The sequence below is a fragment of the Columba livia genome, chromosome 1 (genome assembly GCF_036013475.1).
Source record: "Columba livia isolate bColLiv1 breed racing homer chromosome 1, bColLiv1.pat.W.v2, whole genome shotgun sequence".
Lineage (NCBI taxonomy): Eukaryota > Metazoa > Chordata > Aves > Columbiformes > Columbidae > Columba > Columba livia.
The window spans coordinates 139,857,537-139,880,204 of record NC_088602.1 but is presented as its reverse complement, the minus strand read 5'-3'; the positions used below and the strand labels follow the sequence as shown (position 1 = coordinate 139,880,204).

At 43.9% G+C, this 22,668-nt stretch overlaps 1 protein-coding gene across 6 annotated transcripts in view; it reads left to right on the top strand.

Annotated features, from left to right (window-relative positions):
- The window catches only part of WNT7B (Wnt family member 7B), a 97,619-nt gene that overhangs the window by 8,548 nt on the left and 66,403 nt on the right, over positions 1-22,668 (top strand). Inside the window, exon 1 of one of the 6 annotated variants that reach the window (XM_065033287.1) lies at positions 33-262. The exons of 3 other annotated variants lie outside the window; for them this stretch is intronic. The gene's annotated coding sequence lies outside the window, so the exon portion shown is untranslated. Of the gene's footprint in view, positions 1-32; positions 327-22,668 lie in introns of those variants that run through there. 2 more of the 6 variants (XM_065033277.1, XM_065033259.1) reach the window with 2 other exon arrangements.

Below are 22,668 nucleotides of genomic sequence, written 5' to 3'. Positions count from 1 at the left end.
CCCGGGGCTGTCCCTCCGGCGGGGCCGGGGCTCGGCGTGCCCGCAGCGAGGGCGGCGCACCTTGGAGGGCGGCGGGGCACGGGGCACGGAGCGGCCGGCGTCTCCCCTGGGGACTCCGACCCCGACTCCTCCTCCTGCCAAACCGGAGATGGGCATCAATTCGCGCTCGTCGGGGGAAGTGTGTGTCTGCGCCCAGCCCCGCAGCCCGGGGACAACCCCCGGCCGTGGAGGCCCTTGCTAGCCGGCTGCTTTTGCTCCGGAGGTATCTCCAGTCCCGCAGTTAGAGCTGGCTCCAGGACCTTTTCCTTGTGAGGAAGGGGGTGGAGGTAGGGGTGGGGGAAATGAGAGTCGGTGGGTGGGACTGCAAGGAGTTTCGGTCTCTCTTTTTTTTTTTTTTTTTTTTAATATCTATATCTGTATCTAACGTTGCGGTGGAAAAGTAGCGGCTGGGCTAGTCCGTGCGGGCTGCGGAGAGAGTGTCCGCCGTCGTGCTCCTGCAGGTCCCCCGGCAGGTCTCTGTCCCCGCCGAGTGCCGCGTTAGGGGGTCGGGGGTGGCGGGCCGGGGGTCCCGGAGCCGGCCAGCCGCGGTGCTGAGGGGAGCCGGGCCCGGCCGGGGCTGCATGTCGCAGCCCGGAGGAGCTGCCGGAGAGATGTCAGAGGCTTCTGCTCTCCGCGCCCGGGGCGAGACCTGACCACGCTTTGGGCCAGCTGTGGGGGGAGGAGGGCGCTGGGGGCGGCCGGTCCCCCGGCCGGTGGAGCCGGTCTCAAATCGGGACCCTTCTCCCTGCCTTGAGCATCCTCACAGCCCCGGGGCACGGCGTGTTCCCTTCTTGCCGGGACTCGGGGATCGGGCCCGGGGGAGCTCCGGGAAGCGCAGCAGGCGGTTCGTGTCTGGGACAGGCGGCCCAGGGGCCACGGCAGAGGGCCTCACCTCGGCTAGGGCGAGATCTGGTCGGTGATGGGGAAAACCCGCCTCGGCATCCCCGGCCTTTCATTCACCTCGGCTGCGGGGTCCGGACGGATTTCCCCTTCTTTCCCACCCCCGTGCCGAGCTCAGACCTTTTTCACTCCGGCGGGTGCAAAATTTGAGCTCCTACCCCTGAGCTGTGTGTGGATTTTTATACCCATAGATCTTATTTTTTTTTTCTCTGTATGCATGCAAGGAAGCACATGCACATAACAAGCACGTGTGTGTGTTCCTCTATGTGTGTGTGTGTGTGTAATTTCTGTGGGCTATGGAAAAATATAACCCACCGCTGTGGAAGTAAAGTAGGAATAAACACACCCATAAAAAGAAACTAAACGCCTGTTTCTACATTCTTAATTCTTAATGAAATGCACATGCCTTGGCTACCGATTTTTAAAGACTCTTGATTTATGGAGGCACGTTAGGTTTAATTCGGTTGGATGCTACTGATTAAACCAAATAGCTGTCTGTTTCTGTTCACAGGAGAGATACGTCTGTTGGTAGGTGACCAACTGCTTGTAAAAAAATTGCAGTCCTATCTTTTTTTTTTTTTCCCTAACAAGAGGAAGGAGTCGTAATAAATAAATAAATACACCCTTTTAATATAAGCGTAGCCATATTTTTCTCAAAACCGTAGGAAATTACTATCCTACAAAGTTTTCGTTCTATAAATAGTTCAAATCTTGAAACAAAAGTTTTAAACCGCACACCAGATGCTGGGATGCTAGCGGTTTCCCTTGCTGTGTGACATAATTATAAGGTCCGAAAGCAAAAGCTATAGAAGTATAATAATAATACTAAGGCGACTGCTGAGGGGAAATACAAGGGAAGCAATGCCTGCTTTATTTAGAGCGAACTGCTTGGGGATCTTTTGAGCGCTGCCCCGCGACAATGAGAGACTGTTGGGGATAAATAATGCTCCCTCGCTTTTCCCTGTGCCATCCCCAGTTCATCCCCTCAGCGGCAGGTCACTGGGAGCTGGACCCGCGGAGCCGGAGCCGAGATGGCTATTGCAATCCAGCAGAGCAGAAGGGAAAGGGATCAGGAGGTGAAACCCAACAAAGCAGAGCCCCAAACCAAACGCGCACCTCCCTCCATCCATCACTCCGGAGGCACGGAGCCTGTTGCCTTCCCGGAGAGAGAGAAGCGCACCCGGCGCCGGTGGGGACAGGCTGCCCGGGGTCCCCCGGCTCCCCGCCCTCCCTCCGTGCCGTCCTCGGCCCGGCTAGCTGTGTCTCAGCTGTGTGCCCCTCCTTTTTGCCCCCCCAAGAAGCGGGGAGCAGCGGCGGAGAGAGCCGGGCGCGCTGTGATGCTTCGCCTTGCTCCCGTTGGAAGGTTAAAAGAAAGAAGAGTTATTTCAGTGCTTAATGGATAGTAGCCTAGCGAACTTGTGGTGTTTATCTTGTGGGTAAATATACTTCTCTGGCTTACTAATGGTAGCTTTTGAAGATTAAAGCATAGTAGAGCCTGTTCGAGCATTATCTTCTGGTGTCTGTTTCTGCTACCCGCGCTCTCTGGAGAGGAGGATGCTTCCCAAGCTGCTATTTAGCGAGCTCTCATGCACTGTCAATGGTTACGTTAATTTTGCCTGAGATCTCTATCATCTTTTGGCTGTGGGAACAACTCCTCGGCCTCGGAGTTGCTGGTCCTTCAGGGATAAAGACGAACCTATCGGGGGAAAGATGTAGTGGATGAGCAAACTGAGCACAGGGTGTCCATGCTCTGTCTCTGTTGGTGTGTGTGAGTTGGGGCGAGGCGGGGGGACATACAATGCAGCTCGTTTATTCTGCTAGAAAAGCTGTAAAGCTAAAATCACATTGTGATGAAATGGTATTTTCAGAATTAAAAAGGCAATGATGAAATTAAATTTAATTTTTAGAATAAAAAAGGCACCGGGACTCAGTGTTTTGTGTGCACTAGCTGGGAAGAAAGTGAAGTTATAGTAGACTGCATCCAAAACTAGGTTAAAGAACCGACTGCTCTATAAAACCAATTTTTATATTGTAAACATGCTATCTGATAAAGTAATCTTCTTTGGTGTGCTTGCCCAGTAACCTTTGGCTCTCTGAGACACTGTAGACATTTTTACAACCAGAAGCAATTAGTGTCTGACTTTTCAAAAAATAAAACTGACTGCAGCTAGAATAGCTGGTAGTAGGATGATTGATGCATTTTAATGCACTGGACATATTTTGGTAATCCAATTACATATTTAAAGTATAAAACTGACATTTAGTAACTTTGATGTAATTAGTATAAATGTCTAAAAACCAGGATTATATATAATACTGTCTGGCACTGTTTCTGGCAGTGCATGTTTGAGTGTGCATGTATATGTACACATATACATATTTAGCTTCTTCTAAAGGAAATGGTGATAGTCCAACTTTCCTTCTGTGTACTCCTTTCACTGCTCATCTTCTTTAGAGCTGGATGTATTCACCAGCAACATGAGAGTCGGTTCTTAAGAAGCTTATTTCAGGGATTATCTGCTGGTACATAGATGGAGTTAATTCAGTTATTTGCTATAAAGCGATTTGGAATAACTAGTAAGAGAGAGTGTGTGTACGTATTAATAGCAGCATAAATCTTCCAAGTGGTTATGTATTCTAGTACCACAATACAGCAAATAATTTATTACAGTGAGTAGATATTACTGGCTGGTTAGGAAATGTATAGAGAGAAAAATCCTCTGCATGTTTTTCATCTGTTCTGCTGATGCTTCCATGTCCTTACAATTTCGCGTCCTTTACAACAGGGATTCTCTGCACTTGTGGGAAGCAGTTAGAAGGAACGCATCTATTTCATATACCTACAAGAAAGTACTCGTACCTATATTGCTGAAGATTAGAGCTGCTGGAGACAGTCCCTAAGTCTTGTCTATTAGTCTGTGTAGTGTGGGAAGCAGCTACGCGAGCAGAGAACACCAGCCTGCTCTGTGGTGCAGACCCTTCAAGGGGATGACAAGCACAGCTTTCCTATTAATATAAACCTGTGTGACTGGTGCTCCTGCATTAGTTGATACAGTCAGGGCTACACACTCTGGGTCACTCTTCCCATCCCAGTTACATCAGGGCTGTATTGACCTTTGCGATAAAACTGGCTGTTATGGGGACAGGATTTTCCCTGGTTCAGTCACTGGACTGCGGAGTAAATACAAAATTCCCCTGCTTTTGCACCTTATTTGTATTATAACTAAGACTGCACATGCTTCAGGGCACATTTGCTTTCTCAGTCTCCATTTGTGCAGCATCCTATGCCCAAGGAGAGCTCTGCTGAGATCTTTAGATACTCCTTTTACATAGTACTGTTGTAATAGTCATCTATGAGAGGCTTTGGAACAGGTCTTCAACTTTACTGTCCCACAGAGATGTGTTTGCTTAGAGACAGGACAGGTGAACCACCGAGGAGTATGGACTCTTTGCAGGATCACTTAAAATTAATGCTGTCACTCAGCAGAAACAAGAAAGACGAAGAATATTTGTGTGCTGGGCTGTCATAATCACAATAAACTTAGCTTACCTGCCTGATACAGGCTATTTCCATGTATTGAAGATGTCACACAAAGATGGTAAAGTTACTGTGATATGACTTCTCAGTAGCTTTAGAAGATAAAGGCCATCATTTCTCTGAGAGACCCACACTAAAATCCCCTGTCTAAAACTGCAGGGCTTTGGTAAATGTGTGACTGGCCACCCCTCTCCTTGCCCTGGTGCAGGCCGAGCACCCAGGTTGTGAATATCCTTGAATCTAAATGTATTTGGATGTAGGCACCTCTTTCAATCTTTCATGGCAAGCAGGTTCTGAGAAATAGATGTCTAACACACCTTAAAGTTGAAAACAAAGTAATTACTTAAATAATTATAAGGAAAGGTGGCAGCATCCAGAATTCGTAGGATGACAGTGTGGAATTATAACGTGCTGCATTACTAACTTAATCTAACAAGTGAGTATAAAGCAACGTGAAATATTCAGGTGAGTAGGTAAGATTAAATGTAGATAAGCTTACATATTAAACAAAGAACAAGGCTAATCCCTCAGAAGACAATCTTTCAAACGAGGTGTTAAAGAGCTAAGCAAAATGAGCTGCAATTATACAGTTAGACTGGCAAACACATTTTGTGCAATGGAAAAAACGCACTGTGCGTACCTGGCAATATAGCATGCTAAAGGTAGAATGGTGCCAAATGTTTTCTCAGTGCATGGGACTTTGTAATTTGGATTGAAATACTGTCAGAGAGATTCCTAATCCCAAAAATACAGTCTAACCCTCTAGTCCTCCCAAGTTACCACAAGCAACAGAAAGCTGGGACCAGCTATAGACCAAGGAATTTCTGCAGGCATGCTGACGCCATGCATTACAGAACTGGTTAATGTTGCAAGCCCGATTTCTTCAGCCTATAACCTTTGTGTGTCATTTTACCCTTGCTGGATTCCCGAAGATGTCTTTCATGCTGGCAAAACACCTTTATCTGCTAACTACCTGGCAGATGGCTTTTGGCAACTCCAGGTTCGTCTGTCTGCTTGATTCTGCTTATTATTTTGCTCTTTCCTTCTGGAAACTTCACTGCCCTCCTGTACAGCATTGTCCCAACCTGCCCCAGGTATATCACTTATATACTATTACAGTAGCACTCTACATGAAAGAATTCTATGGGAACCAGCCAGACCTCTAGGCATGAGAACCATGACCAAAATATCTACACAAATGTGAAGTCTCCATGACTTCTGGTTTCTGGGATTGTGCCGTGTGCATGTCAATACCCTGGCAATGAGCTAAACAAACTTGTCTCTGAGAGTTTCAGGTTTATAAGCCCAGACTTACTTGTGAGGTTAAGAAAGACCAGGAGCTCAGGCACAGGAGTGCTCTGGAAGAAAAACAAAGGCAGACAGGTTCCTGAAGAATGTCTTTCAGTCCTTTAAGGCTCATTAACATCCTCTCCTTCTCCCTTACTCTCCCTTCAGGCCCCCCAAAAGGCGAAAGGATACGTTTTCCCTGCATTGTGGAGAGCTGCATAGGACTTGCTGGCTACTTCTTGTGAAGACAACTCCTATGTATTTACTTTTGCTACAACACATGCATAAGGAACATTGCAAATACTTCAACTAGAGCAAATGTGAGGAAATGCTAGAGACAGAGACTTGAAGTCTGTTCTCAGTAGGTTTTTCTGTCCGTATGCAATATATTTCTATGACTTCCCACTTCTGTTACTGCCTACATGTTGTTAAGACAAACCTTTAGGTAAAGTACTGAGTTGTCTTTTCCATGTTTTCCTTTTGGGCTTTATTTCTGAAAGGCAGTTTTCTTGATAGTGCAATGGAGTTGAAAGCTGCCTCATTCAGTTTTATTGCAGTACAGGCAGCTTTTCTGAAGTTAAGATAGTTAAGGCCTAAAATAGTTGTTCTCATCATAAAAAAATCTTTCTTCTATAAGGGTCTGACAGCAAGATGATTATCACCTATTAATTATTTTACAGCAAATCATACCTTCTTTAGAAAATCTGAAGACAGGCTAAATTAGAGACCTATTACAACTTTTTTTCTGGAAATAATTTTAATAGTGCATACAGTTTGTACCCACGTTGTAGTTGCAGTTTTGAACATTTATTTTCTTTTCAGCCAATGCTTGTGGATCAAATTTCCCTCGTGGCAGGAACCCACAAAGGATAAAATTCACGTTTATGCAAAAATCCCACTTAATCATCATGGTGACATAGTCTTTGTTCCAGCTCTTTGTCCAAGGTCAAATTTCACCCTGAGTTCCTAAGTAATAAGAGAAAAGGACATCCAGTGGTATAGTAAGTGTGCAAATGAGGGCAAAAGCTAGCCTCAGATTTTTAAAATGTGGCAGAAGAATTTCCCACTGTGAAGTGGCATCAAGTCCGCTGGTCACTGTACTGTGTGTCCCAAATTTTTTATTTGAAGGAGAGCTACCCTGTTGCTAGTCAATGGCACCACTTTCAAAACTGTTTGAACTCCAGGGATTTTACTGACAGATTTGTGGTCCAAAGATAATGCTGATGAGTTGTATCTTCCACCAGCACGTACCTGGAGTACACAACAAAGGCATATAAAAATATATATATTCTTCTGGATGGCCATCACTTTAGATCTGTGCAGCATTTTGGGAAGCTCTTACATCTTGTATTTTCAGCTCTGAGGGCCTCCCCCCTTGGGCTTACCTCCGCAGATCAGTAAGTTAATAAAGCAGGAACAACTCTGCTGCAGTAAATGGAGTGATTCTGGTGCAAGTGAGAGGAGAACAAAACAGAAAGTCAGCATAAGCCTTGTTCTTCCAGTATCCATTTGAGTACAGCCTTGGCACAGGCTGCCATATTACGCAATTTGAAGAGAATGTGGCCATATTTCCCAAGAACATACAGCAAAAGCAATATTAATAGAAGGCCATGTCAGACAAAACCCGAAATCAGTTCTATGGGCTATTGAAAGAATCATTATGGCCTCTGATGCCAGTAAGAGCTGACATAACAACAAAATGTTATTTATTTTTTGAAGGGAGAAGCATTTCAAAAGCACTGAGGCATTTGCTCATTATGTGCAAGGCATTGTGGGGTAGCCCAGCTTTCAGAGCTGAAAGTAAGCATAAGCCATAAAGATATAAACCACTGTCTGCCTGGAAAACAAATTGAGGTGCATTTAATTTAAAATTGTTTAAGTGCTTCAGTACTGGGACTGGATATCATATCCACCCTCCTAATCTGGCTAAAGTGAGACATAATTATGAAATGTGACTACTATTTAATAATAGTTTCTTTCATTCAAGGATTGTAAGTGAATTAATCCTCCCAGTATTCAAGTGAACTGGGCAAGGATCATTTCACTCCCATCTGGGGTGGAATGCAGCAGCTACTATGTAGCACCCCGCAGAGCTGTATGGGCATGCAGGACCAGCACTGGTCCTAATATCCCTGGCAGCAAGGCAAGAAAACATCTGAAAAAGCCCAAGTGCATCTCTAATTGATCCAGACCCCAGCCAGGGCAGTGGGATATCCCCTCTAAAGAGTGTGCTTTTCCATTTGCTCTGTGGTGATGACAGGTGAGGTCCAAGATGGGAGCGATGCCTGAGATGCTGAATAGCAGCATCCTGACTTCTCCATGCCTCAGTTTCCCACAGCTTTAATAGGGTAATAACAATGTTGGCATGGCTTGGAGGTCAGGGAGGGGCAGGAGAGTGAAAGCTGCCACAGCACTTTGAAAACAGAATATGTGGCGTCAGTGCCATGTCATTACTTTCAGTGGCTCTTTTCTGACCACAACCAGCGGAGATGGCATGATTGCATCTCGTCTGAAACATGGCATTGCCATCACCTTCTTCACCACCATGTCCAGTGCAGCCTTGAGGAGAGGGCAAGGGGAAAGTGCCACTTATCAAGGTCATGAGCATCATTTCTGACAGTGCCTCCTCTTTCCATGGTAGCCAGCCAGTTACCCATGGGCACAGCCGAGCAAGGCTTGGCCAAGGAGAGCTGCTGGCCTTGGGGTGCAAGATGGGTGGTGGCAGGCTGGGTAGCAGGCAGGACACGGTTAAGGGAGTGCTGAGGGGAATGGCAGCATCTCTCATGACTCCTTTGGCTGCTCGCCAGGGAGCCATGTGACTCCTCGGTGAAAAGAGTCCTCTCAACCATGAGACACTTTTTTTTCCCCCTCCGGTTGTACCTTTTATTTTCTGAATTTGAAAGAAAACAAAACGTACCCACAAAACTTTCCACATTAAAGTTATATTGTAGTCTGGTGTGACTCAGGGTGAGAAATTCAAGGGGAATGAAGAGGAAGGAGAACATTTCTGAATCAGACCTGTTGTGCTGAGTCTTAAAGGAGAGAAGGATTTTGCTGGATGGAGAACAGCACTGCTGTACAGCACAGTGAGCAAGAAGCAAAGGACGGGGCTTAAATCTATTCCCTACTGCTGTGGGCTACAGCTAAGTCTGTTAGGGTAGCTTCAAATCCAGTGGACTTTGATGCTATCAAAAGGGCCAAGGAAGGGAGTGCAAATAAATATGGCTTCATCTGATTCACAGTAAATTCCTTTTTCTCCACTCCCATGGCCTAAAGGGTACACCATCTAGCTTTACAGTTTTTGGTTGTTTTCTTTTATTGGCACCTCTCATCACAGTATCTGAGCACCACCCATAATAATGAGATTGGCACATCCCTAATAGACTTCCTGGAGTCTTTTGTTCTTCTCCCTTCTCTGTCTCTGGGGAGCTCTGCCCAGGGTAGGTGCTTCTGAGGGGAGGGATGTGGGTCAGGTTATTGTTGTTAGTGTCACTCTGGTTATGTTGTAAAAGGTGTATCAAAGAGGAAGTTCTTGCACTATGACCTAAAGGTCATCAGCCTCTGGATTAGTCTAATCTCCGAAAGTTTTTCACCCAGACAGATCCTTTCGACCGAGAGTAACTTACCTCTGGGCTTAGAGCTTTGTCTTGTGTTTTATGATTGTCTTTGTTCCAGAGGAGCTCAACATCCCTGGTAGAGGCAGAGATTTGGTCTTCTCTTGCTGGGCTGTGACCCACTAATTGCTGCATGGTGGTTATGCTTCACATCTCGAACTGGGGATGAAAGAGAATAGGAAAGATGAAAAGGACTTGCATGCAGAGGCAATATGCACAGCATAACCTCACCTGGACATGTGCTATCTATTTTGAAGCTGGCATGTTCTTTTCATGGTCAGACCACTTTGCAAGTCATGGATCCTGTGTCTCACTTTGGCTATGTTCTCCTGTCTTGGGAGAAAAGGGCAAAACATTTTGAAAATTGCCAGCGGGGCAATTTTTCAGGCCCATTCATCTGTTTGGGTCTCTAGTAGACTGCACTGAGTGGCTGGAAAAGCCATGGCTGAACAGTAACAAGTTCAGGGATGTCCATTAACCAGTAACACACAATGCAAGCTGTGCTGACAATGTTATGGGTGCAAGACAGGATTTAGAAACAATAGCTTCTTCTCTATAACCCCCAAATGCAGCCATGTGTCTGAGCAGAACCAAGGCATCATCTCAGTGTAAATACTCAGTTTTAAGGAATTCGCTTGGGACAAGCATGTGTGCCTGCTCCTGTGTGCACCTCTCCTCTCCCCACCCCACCCCAACTACATGGTGTGCCAAAGCGAGCTCCTCAGCAACAAGACTTGGCAGGTGGCACCTGATGAGATAATCGTGCCCTTGGGACATTAGGAGGCATGAGGTGCAGCCAGGTGCTCCTAATCTGTCCATGGGTGTGATTTTCTGTGGTAACCACACCCTCAAGTGCTGTCTTACTGCAATTAGGAAATTTGTTCAGTTTAGGTCAAGTACTTCTATTAGGGTGCTCTTCACATCTAACGTGTTGGCATGGCAGGAGCAAGTGGACGTCCAGGGTCAGGCAACACACTGTGCTGAGTGGTGCTCCTGCAACTAACAGGGAGAGATCCTACTTCTCACCACTTTGCTCTCTGCTTGCTTCTGAACCCAGACCTTTCCTTCATGAAGACCCACTAATCTGAGCATTAATTCAAGAGCAAATAAAAATAAATGGAAATGGCTCCCTGGGACAAGACACTCTGTTTCAGATGTGTTGCAGACAAGGAACCATTTAAGAGTTTTCCACTTTTGCTTCCTGGGATTTCCATTTGCAAGAAGCGCTTTTAAAACTCAAATGTATTAGGGCTGTGCTGCAGCAAAGATCAAACGACAGTTTCTTCTTGTAGGTAGAAAAATGGCTTGCATTTCAGTCTTACTACAAGCAGGTATGGAAGCTAGGTGTTAAATCAGCCTGATAGAGAAGAATACCAGGTAGATACACAGGTTCCTATCTTCTTCTGAAAAACTTGGTGTAGTAATCACTGGTAGATAATGAGGCTGTGGCTAGCACAGAGGTGAATAAGGGAAGGGTGGCCTCCAGCTGCTTGAAGAATTTGTTCCCACATCTTTACTTGAGCAGACCTGTTGCTTGCCATGAATGCTACAATACTGTAAGAGGTATAAAATGAAACAGTGGCTTCAACTGGTGTCCAGGTCCCTCAGTGTGACTTTGGGGAAGCCTTATCTGCCTGCATGTTGCGTTCCTCTTCCAACCATTCCTGCGTAGAGTGCAAGGGGGAGAAGATCTCTCTGTGCCTTCACATAGAGAAGCATGTGCAAAATTTGTGCTATTTGCTCTTCACTCAGCCAGCCTTGTTGCTGCCTAATTTTCAAGTTGAAATGCTGGCTTCATCCAAGCATTGTCTGCATAACTGCAGGATTTAGCTTACAGTATTTTGTTAGGACAGTGCTGTTTATTGGAAAGAAATGGTAAAATCTGTCAACTCACTGGAGCAGGTCTCTCATGCTGGGTAAAGATAAATCAGAGGGACCGGTATATTTTACCTCTCCAAAAATGAAAAACACTTCCAGTGCCAACAAAAGTCCTGCTTTTCTTCATATCGCACAGGTATGTTTTTTGAGGTGTATCAGATCTTTGCTTACATGATAGATGCCATTGTATACCTAATTAGAAATCAGCTTGAGCTTTCTGACAATAGCTGGCATGGATTATGTTCTCTCTAAGACATCTTGTGAGATAATTAAAGCGATGACTGACAACATAGCACAGCAAAAGGAACGTTTCTCCAAGTACAGCTGCTTTACAGGTTGCTTGTATGCATTTTGTTAAATGCAGCCCCAGTAGAACTACCCTGATCTTGATGATTTCCCCAGAAATAAATCTGGCCCCTTGTTTTCTGAGAGTACATCCTGAAATTCTCTCAGTTTCTAACTCCGTTTAAAATTCGTTCTTAAATGCATGGACATAAATATACTGCTTATGAAGGGTGCCTGAATCTCAGCCCTGGAAAATGAATTCCTCTCCTTGCCCACAAAACCAGTACAGCACAAGCAGAGGGTGTGTGAGCTTCCCCACTCCACCCCATCCTTGTGTCTCATCCATGACCTAGAGGGGCAACCTCTAGCTAGGCATAAGCGGGTGGCTCAGTCTCTGTACTTATTTAATCTTTGGCCAACCTGCTAAGGCTGCCAATAAGGGTGCCAATTGTGGTGGTGGTTTCTGTGATGTGGATAGTCGTCCACTGGGAACTGGATTAAGACCATCAACTCATTTCAAATACTCTAGGCCACAAAGCATCTGCCAAACGGTAACCATTTTTTTTTGGTCACTACTAACTTGGGTCATGTTTGGATCAGCGATGATAGGCTCCGTATCCCGATACTAATCCCCTGAGCCATACAGTTTCCCAGAATAAGTTTTTTAAAGAAGGAAAACATTATGTATTGTCCTAGATTCTACTTCGATCTGCTGATTTTTAGTGTGCGTATTGGTCCTTTAAAGTGCATAATTTTCATTACTTGACTGTAGAGAGTTCACATGCTGGGAAAGATTTTTGAAGGTGGCAGGTGGCGGATTCATGTGGTGAGATCCAAAAAGAGCTCTCAAAGATAGTGGTTATACACTCTGGCATTGCAGTTGACACTATATTTGGACCTAAAACTGACCTTACACCTTCAAACTTATCACACAGTCCCCCAGCAGGGAAATGGCCATTAAACTGAAGAAGATCACATTGCTTCCTTCGCTCTTGTTCTTTTGAAGATACCTAGGTATCTGTGTAAGCTCTGTGGTGTCAGCCAGTTTTGCTCGCAGCTTTTCCAGCAGTTGGTTATGTTGTCAGTGGTCCCTGCTGAACCCACCACAAACTTTCATGTGTGCTCACTAGCACCCAGCATTGTCAGGAGATTACTTATTTCACAGATGCTGCAGAACTGCAGCAGGCAGAGACTAAATCATTTGGCTCAAATCACACAACCCAGCAGGGCAGGGAACTGGAGTGGAGTTTTGCTGATCTCAGCCTAGCTCTCAAACCATTAGCAGTCCTTCTCCTCAGCAGAGAGTGGAGCTAGGGCCAACTGAAATTCTTACTTTAGTTGGCCATGAATAATATTACTTCCTGTGGTCGTGTCTCTTGCCCAGAAGAGACCCAGTCTCAGAGAATGCCTAGGATGAGAAGCACATTGCCAGCATGCTGAAGGAATGTCTTTCTGGCCTCTGGATAATACAAAGCTGCGCAACATTGCCACCAGCAAATCCTAAGAGGTGACTGAGTTTTTCTTTGCTGGGGGTGGTATACATTTGTGCTAGCACAAAGGCACTACTTTGCTTTAGTTCCACAGAATGGTGAGTCACCTACCTTCTTCTCTATTACACATGGAAGTGAGGCATGCTGTGATATCAAAGGACTGACTGTTAAGATGATAGAAAATTCTGAGCAAATCCGTTACAGATCCAGATGTTCAGAAGCAACAGATAGAGGAAAAAATTACGGTATTGAGTTGATGATATTGTGAGGCTGTGGTATAATCTCTGTTCTTTTGCACAAGAAAAGTATCAGGAGCATCTTACCAGTAGATATCTCACAGTGTTTTTTTGGTGTTAGATTGTGAAATATGTATTTTTGATCTACTTTTATTGTATGTTCATATTATATTTAAAATAATAAACAAGAAATTATTTAATTTGATGTATTCTTCCACTGTGAAAAATTGTTTCTGTTAGGAGAAACAGAAGAAGCTAGAAAAAAACTTGGGAAAAATTGTGTTTGAAAGGTTATAAGCAGTCATATATATATATATATGTATAGAGATCATAATTCTTAAAAAAAATGCATCACTACAAAACTCTCTTTTTTAAATTTTCTCTGCTTGTTTGTAGCCCTTTTATGTATAGTTTCTCTTTGCAGAATAGAAACTTCCCTTTCAATAGCAGCCAAGACTTAAATTCAAGAAAACACATGGAGAAATATAAGCATACTGGCTTAGAAGAGCTTGTAGTTACATGCATATATTCAAGCAGACCACGTCCCAAATGTAGAAAACATAGGACATATACAGTTCCTGGCACCCTTGTGTGTTCCCCAAGCACAAAGAGATTCCAACACATGCTTAACTCTTTCCTAAACCAAGTTCTAAATTCAGGTGATAGCTCTCAGTTTTAGTTTTTCACTAGCAAACCCATGAAAAGTCATCTGAAAACATACAGTGTCAAAGTGTCAGTGAAATCTCAGCTTTGGATGTGTGCATTGATATAAGAAAATCAGATTTTTCCTGTCAGTCTATTGGCTGTGCATGAGGACCAAACTTACTGTCTCAAGGGTTTTGAGATGAGAGGTGATGGGAGGTGATGAGTAGCAAGGGAGGGACAGCCAGGGCAGGGCCCATGTGCTCCCTAGGGAGTAGGAAATGCAGGGATGTGTGGGGTGGAAAACCCAATGGGAAGGAGAGTGAGCAATCCAGGAATTGGAAAGGAGAAGGAGCCAAGCAGATGGAAAGAAGAAAGTGAGAAGTCAGGGAAGGATGGAAAACAGAAAAGATGGAGCTGAAGAACAAAATGGGCTTCTGGATGGTTGTTAGAGAGGGGGGCTGTTCTTGGGAGGTTCAGCATTTAGCCAAATCATCATTCAACCTGTCTTGTTGGTCCAAGTCATAGCCCCATTGGTTCGTCAGAAATTAATCACCTGAGAGCCATTTTTTTTGCAACTCAGCATGAGGGCCACAGTCTGGAGAGGAGCATAGCCTGGAAGCAAACGAGTGTGGAGTTAGGAAGTATGTTCAGAAAGCAGAGCAGCTCAGGAAACCAGCCTCAGTCCAGAGACACCCCCTGAGCTGCCTAGGCTCATTTGTCCCCAGAAAAGATGTGCCTGACCGTCACTGGTAAGGAAGAGAGACAACAAAGAGCACAACTCATAGCTGGCTAATTTCAGCTAGCAGAGGATGATCCCCCTTTTGAGGAGGGGACAAGGAGGGGACAGGGGGAGAGGTGCGAGAGAGGGAATGTAAAAGAGGTAAGAGACAAAGCGCAGTTTACATCAATAAGATAATTTGGCTTTGGAAGAAGATTTTCTGCATGGCTGCTCCATATAAATTGTGCTTAGCTCTACAGTTGTGGGATTTTGGGGTCTCCGATGAGGCTTTTGAACTCCTAAGGACAATTTTTCTGTTTAGTATCCCAATATGCTACCATGCACGAAACCTAAAGCCTTGTGTGGGTGCACTTTTAAGTTTAGAGATTCAGAAATGCTGTAATACTAATGGTTAAAAAGGACATGTATTAAAGACTCTCTTTACAGGAGCTCATTTGTGAGCGTTGGGGTAGACGTACTCTATGGCCTGAGAGTCCACAACTGGAGTGTATAATGACAATACACAATATTACAATTCTTCAGTCACAGCAAATGCTGTGTAATACCGGTGTGCAAGGCTGAATAGAGACAGTCACTGCTGAGGGGACACTCAGCTTTTCCTTCCTCTAGAGCATGAATTCATTTCAAAAGCCAAGCTTTCAGGGGGTATAGCATTGTTTGTGTGCAGCCAAACCAAGATGGATTTTCTTCTCAGATTAAATTCAGCTCTTTTCTTCCCGTCTCTAGAGCTAACTCTTATTAATATTTCAGCTGACTGGGATCCAGTTTTTAAAATATATATAGAAGCTATTGCTTGGCACAGAAGAGAGAGCTTGGCTTTTATAACATCTATGCACTACCAGGGCCTAATTTATTACTTTGTAAAGTATTTTTGGGGATATATCTTTGTTTATACAAAACTAAGTCCAGTGCCATGCACATTTCACATGTCTCTCTTATTTTCTATTGTTTTCTTCATGGACACAACACATATAAAAGGTTTATAAGATATAGAAAGACTCCAGAGAAGATCCTTTATGACTGACTATGAACAGTTTTGTGATCTTCTTTTTAGCTTTGTTTAGATCTCTTTCCAAACTTGCATACAGTTTTAGTTGAAACTGGTGCCTCATACACACATAGATGGTTTCAACCTGTTCTCACAAACCTGATTCTCAAAGTTTCGCTCAGCAGTTTTCACTAAGGACATATATACATAGATCTAAGGCCAGGCAAGAGTTAATGTAAGCTGGCTATTGCATCTCATCCTTCTGAAGAGCTCACATTAAACTCCTTAAGACGAACAGAGCAAGATTGTAATCTGAAGTAAACTATTATATTGAAACTAATCTCGGTGTAGCTATGCTGGTTTCAGTCTTGTCATACAATCACAGAGCTGTACTTTTCTTTGTCTCCCTCTCCTCTATTCCCCCCATTACTGTTTCTAAAATGAAATGACTAAGGAAGGGGATGACTGATGGAGAAGCACATGAAACTAAAAGGAGGCTCAGAAACCACCCACTTTCCCTGAGATGTGAACCCAAAGACAGGCTTCCCAGGGCCAGGAAGCACCTGGCAAATACCTGGAGAGAGACTCTCACTTTTGCAGCAGCACATCCTGGCACACACATGCAGTCACCCAGACAGAAGAGTGAATGCTAGCTCCAGTGCTTCCAAGTTGAGAACACATATCTGGGCAAACATAGGTTATTATAACTATAGACAGCAAACCACAAAGGCATTCAAAGAATCACCACCACAACATTTTACAGAATATTATTACAACTGTCACCAGTAGTTCTGTCAGAAATCTGAAAATTGCAAAGGACAAATTTAACTACTGAGGAGCAGGGAATTCTCAAAAATTGTCTGACGGTATGCTGGCATGTTTCAGACCAGAGAGAAAAATGCTGGGTTTTGCTGCTAACCATCCTGCAGAGCACAGGGGGAAAACTAATATGAGAACAATACTCGTCTACACCTTTTACTTTGAGATCCTACATGCATTCTCATTAGTATTTTTAGGTCTGCTTACTCTCCCACTCTGTACTACACCATCTCTGAAGCTGGACTAGCTCCAAGGGTTAACTTGAACAGTTTCTTTATCAAAATCTCTGATCTCAGTAGAGCTGTGACTTTGGAAACAAGTTTGAATTTTATGAGAAAGAAAATAAATGGAGCTGTGCTCATCTGGCCTATACCTGCACCAACAAAATGTGTCACAGCAACATCACAGTTAAATTATACCGCTGAAGTCACATAAAACATCTGGTTAGGCATGTCCTCTTGTTGTTAAAAGACTTATTTTGTACTTTTATGTATTTTGATATAAAATACGTGGTATTTTTGTTTTGCTCCAGATTTTAATTATGCAATATTCTTTCCCCATGACTCCTTAATTCAAGAGATTGTCAGAGGAGAAGTAGAGATTTGAACACAAGAATCTGAAAGCTGGTGACTTTGAAGCTTGGGAAGCTCTCACAGATGTTGGTGGCTTGAAGCCCTGGGATATCTTCTAGACAGGATGTGGAGCAGGGCTGTTATGCAAAGGTGCAGAGCTTGAACTCCTTAAGTCCCACTACCAACAGTGGCTCTGAGGAACCTTCTCCCTGCTGCATCCATTTTAGCTGCTACTTCAACCAAAGGTGATCCGTGAGCACATTGCCTAAAAGCTCTTGCTTACATTAGCAGGAGTGAAAGGGTAGAGCACACTAATTGCTATTTTCACCAGATTTCAGAGTGTAAGCTTCTGCCAGCAAAGCCCTGTTGCCTTTGTTGTCATGTATTCCAGGAATGGTTTTCCTGAAGCCCCACACAGGGCACAAGCAGACCCTGTGGGTGCTCCTGTATGCTGGGGTGTGACTGCAGCCAGACAGTGCCCAGAGTGGTGCTCGGTGGTGCCTGCCTTCTGTGTTCTTGTGTGATGCCCTGTACAGAAAAAGGATTGAACCTAGAAATACCTGAGAGAGTTATATCCTCAGGGAAATGGTGGATTGCCCAACATTGGACACTGAAGACTCAGCTGGACAGGGTACCAGGCCATATTATCTAGAATGTGCTTTTGACAAGAAAGGTTGGACCATGTGATCCTTGTGGTCCCTTTCAACCTGGTCTTCTATGAATCTATGATTATTCTTTTTACGACTTGCCATGCCCGTCTCCCTCTAAAACCAGATGCTTTTAATATGAGGAGTTCAAGGACTTGTCTGTAATACAGCACCAGTATTTGTGGAGTTGTGAAAGTATCCACTTATGAAAGTGTCCAGTTGTGAAAAATCCTTTCAGCCGACACTGCCCTAATGACTTGGCAGTTGGTGTAGATCTGGAAACTGAAGTTCAGCATCATGTCCTCTCAGTTTGGTCCCAATGCTGGATGGGATGTTTTGTTATCTAGTGTAGTTATTTGCAACCAGGAGAAAATGTGGTGTATTTTTCTAAGTGTAAAAAAGCCTCCTGCTTTACAGGCCAGAGGGCAAATGAGAACATGTCCTAACAGGAGGGGTTTTTAGGCAATGTGAGGCCACTATCTACATAAAAGTGCAGATTGCTCCACAGTAAATGGGATTGTATAAGGCCTAGAAATGGACAGAAGACAAATCCTTGCTCCTCAGTGTTACAGCGTGCTCCTTTCTAGTGATAATGACTTATAAGATGTTACACATGAAGCCTGTCAATCATCCAAGGCTCACTGTTGCATCTCTGACGTAGGAAATACCGATTCTGGGGGGAAATATGTTTATTTATGCACTAGTGGTTTTATAACTGCTTCTTAGGTTTGGAGCTTCAGAAGTGGCTCCAGCAAGCCTGGGTTAATGGACTGGGAGTATGAGAGGTGCAGGATAAGTAACACAGGAGGCATTTCCGCAGCTTACCAGCTGATATCACCACAATGTAAGTGATATCAGTGTATGTGCTGAACAAAGCAATCTGTTGTATTGGGTTCCCGCCTAGCTCAGTTCAGCAAAAGGCTTACATTTTGTGGCCTAATTTCACTAAAGTACTTAAGCCTGGGAGTATCCCACTGGCTCTGGCTTGAACTCAGTGGGAACGTATTCATGTTTAAAACTTTCCATACACGCTTAAGAACATGTCTAAAGCCCGTGCCTGGTGTGCTCCATGGGATGAACACTGAAAGGCTGAGTGTCATCAGCAGCCACTGGTGACGTGTGTGCTTCGGTCACAGCACGTTCCCTTGGGTGGGTGGTTGCTTCACCAGACTGTTTTCACTTACATTTTTTTCCTGACCAGAGTTGTTTAGTTTGTCCCTTTGCTCTCAGACCTTTGCTTGGACAGTTTGTGTTGCTTTTTAGCAGCTGCCTTTAATGCAGGATCTCAGACGTCTTTGGGAAACCTGCCCATAATCATCAAAATCGAGGGATAAATTTGCATATGGAACATGCTAAATGTGTAATGTCACATAGATGCCTAAAGGAGATATGAGCTCTTTAGGAAATCAGATTGCTTCTGTGCTGGAAATCTAGCTTTCGACTCTTTGGAGAATCGGGGTGTTGGACATATTTTCTTTTAATTATCTGTCTCTGCTGTCATCCCTAGCACTGTTAAAAGCTTACTGAAGGTAATTACCTGCTCATACAAAGTAGCTTCCAGCAGGGCCAATCACCAGCACCAGCAGAGTTCATAATATACCACCCATCTCTTGGTCCAGCAGAGAAGGAAAAGGAAAAAACATTTACACAGGCGAGGTCCTGCGCAGGACAGGAACAAAAACCAACAACAGTCATCACCGATACTGACCCTGATTTCCTATATACATATTGCCAGTGAGAACAGTAATTTCTTTGGAGTCCCCAGAGACTCTTGTAGACTTAAACGGACTTTGGCTCAGGCCACCTTTGTTTGATACAATCATTTGCTTTAATGGAGTCAGATTACTACAGTTGCATCCCAGTTTTATATACAGCTGATTGAAGAGGAGAGTGTGGAGTGGGAGGGGGGAAGAAGGAATAGTGTCCTTTGAAAGCAAATAAATGCTACCACTTCTGCTAATTGCATGAAAGTCAAAAGCTAAGCCATAAATGGTAATGCAAGTCTGACATTACTCGACAGCCCTGCTATTCCAATGCAGAATGCTGTATGAAGCAGATATAGAAGAGCTTAGTGTTAGAAAAGGCTCTTATCCTCACTTGTTAAACCACTCATGTGTTATGACAGGTCATCCCCAGCCTAACAAATGTAGATTAGTGCACCACCAGCAGGGCTAAAAAGTATAAATATTAGAAATTGTAAGAGTGGACCCAAATGACCCCTGATTTCTGGAAAACTGACACCTCAGTCCGGTCATGGATCATACCCCTTCCTCATGAAACATCTGAAACTCACCTGTCTGTCACATATACATTAACATGCAAAGTAGTCTTTTTTGATATGAGGACTGACTTCCCAGTCCAATCAGTCTAGTGAAAAGAATCTTGCTCTTTTCAATAGGCTTTGGATCGAGACTAGAAGTGGCTGATAGGGCACACTGAGCACCAGCATGGGGCCCAGAAAGATGGCAGATATGGCAGCTTGTGCTCATATTTGGTAGCTCCTGTTAAAGCCAAAGCATACCAGAATGGCTTCTCAGAGACGATACACTGCAGAGTGGCAGAAAATTGGCTTTGGTGTTAATAGCCAGAGTTGTTTTCAAAGTCAACTGGAATACATATTTGCATGTAGGATTTTTCCTTTGAAAAATTCAATATGCAGAAACCACAACTGCTCCACGATAAGAGGTAAACAAAGAGAAGAACAAAGTATCTGTGAAAGGCAGTGGCATGTTGCAATCCATTTGAATGTTTATCTGCAGCAACATGCAAAGGTGGATTCATACACCCAAATTTAAGCAATGAGGAGAGGCTCTCAAGTTAGGAGTCTGGTCTCCCTGGATGCCTCCTATAGTTAATGGAGAAACAGGCAGGTCCATGGAGTAACTCAATCCACCTCCATTCTGAGTCATGCTGGGAGGTGGCTGGCTCTTTCCTTGATGGTATAGGGAAGCTGGGGCGCCTGGTTACCTAACTCGGGCACCTCTGGCAGCATGGTGAGTGACACAGAAAATGGGGCAAAGTGAAGAAGGCTACCAAACATCTTTAATTCCCATTAAAACAAATTACATCTACTTTGTCTGCCTGAATGCTGAGACACAAGAGAATTAGGAGGGAGCAAATGGGATGGATGCTAAAGAGGCAGAGGACCAAACTCTGCTCATACTCCCATACACGTGGGTCACAAGTAGTGCAAGCAAAAATGCAGCACTGGCAGTCTTTGTGTTGCATGGATTTTCAGATTGATGAACGGGAGCTGTGGGAGCTGCTCATAAATTAAAATAGTCCTGAGATCCTGTAGCAGTGGTATGATTTTATAGGCTGTTGGACTGAGTAGAGTGATGGCACTGATAGACAGCGACAGTTCTTTGAAGGTGCAATAGTGAAGACCCAGTTCTACTGATACACTGCTGTCCCTGAAAAAACAAACAAACATCTTCTGAAACTTTCTTATTGGTTATCGATGCCATGGTCAATGTACAGCTGAGGAGGAGGCAGAGCAAACCCATTTTCTAATTCAGGTAAGGGGTTCAGCAGCAGTTCGGGTAGAGGTAACACAATCTCTAGAGCTGCCAAAGTGTGCTTGGGACTTCCAGGCAGCAAGAGTGAGTCACAGGGAGGGCCAGAGAGAGAGAGAAAGAGAAGCAAGCTCAAATCTGGGAGGGTAGAGAGTGTGGGTGGAAGGCAAATACCATGAAAGAGCAGAGGGCTGCTGTGTGAGTCAACTGAATCCTATAGATACTAATATTTATCATAAATACCAAAAAGGTTTAGCAACCACAGACTCTCAGAAAGTAGTAAATGAAAACTGTTTCCTGCGGTTAGGAGGACCAGAGAAGAAGATGTGAGTGGAGGAAGAAGAGGTAACAGGACTGTGAATGCATGCGAAGAGGTATTGCGGAGTATGACATAATGGAATATGGATTAGCAGCAATTATGTGGCATGGACAAGAAGGTCAGATGATTAGCTTTTCCAGAAAGATGCTGTGTTGTTTTTCCTGGTAATCTCTTATTAAAAGGGTGCTAGAATGCATGAACAATGCAAGAAAAACCCTTCTCATTCTAGTGGCTTTTGTTTCCATAACTCCATAAGTTTTGCACAAAAAAGCACTACAAGGTATTTACAAGGTTTTACTTATTTATTTTTTTAAGTGCTGCTTCATTTCATTTTTATGTGTTTTGCCTTGGTTTTCAGATGGCACTGAAATGTGAGGCTTATGATCTATGAAGAAATATTTTTAACTTTGAAATTTGCTTTTGGGGAGCTCTGCCAATGCAGAGATCACTGTTTACTACTTTTACTTCACAAAGAGCTGACCTGTGAGGTGCAATAGCCTGTCAATTATTAGTTTTTCTTCTTTCTTCAGAAAATGCACTGACGGGTGCAAAGAAATGATGAATACTGGAACAGACTTCTTACATAGCTTTCTGATTTTAATAGCAAAAAAGACATTGTGCGAAAAAAAAACAGAAATGCATCTTTGAAGGTAAGGTAGCAAAATAATGTTTGGGAAAATACAGAGTTTTCTTCGACTCTTTTAGAAAGTGATAAAATAAAGCCCAAAATGTGGGCATTCCCAGCGTACAGAAATTATTTTTTTTCTCCTTTGCTGGAGGATAGATTGCAGTGAATCTCAAGTATAATTGTCAATGCTGGACTCTAAACCTTCTCAGATGGTTCCATCTACAGGTTAAGCAGAGCACTATTCAGAATAGATACAAGGGTGTGAAACTGGGCTGCAGTTGATATAAGCTAGGGCTATGCATATAAGCTAAGGAGAGGAGGGAGAATTTTTATCTGAAATTATAGGAGAGATTATTATGTATTTAATTTGGTGTCAAGGCTTTTCCTGTTCTGTGACTGCCTCAGTAATTTCAGACAAAAAAGTTCAGAAGACTTAGAAAGAGGCTGCAGAAAAGGATGCTGCACTGATCTTCATGACTGTTTATCTCATAACCTCTAGAGTGCTCTTGAACAGCATTTTGCAGCTGGT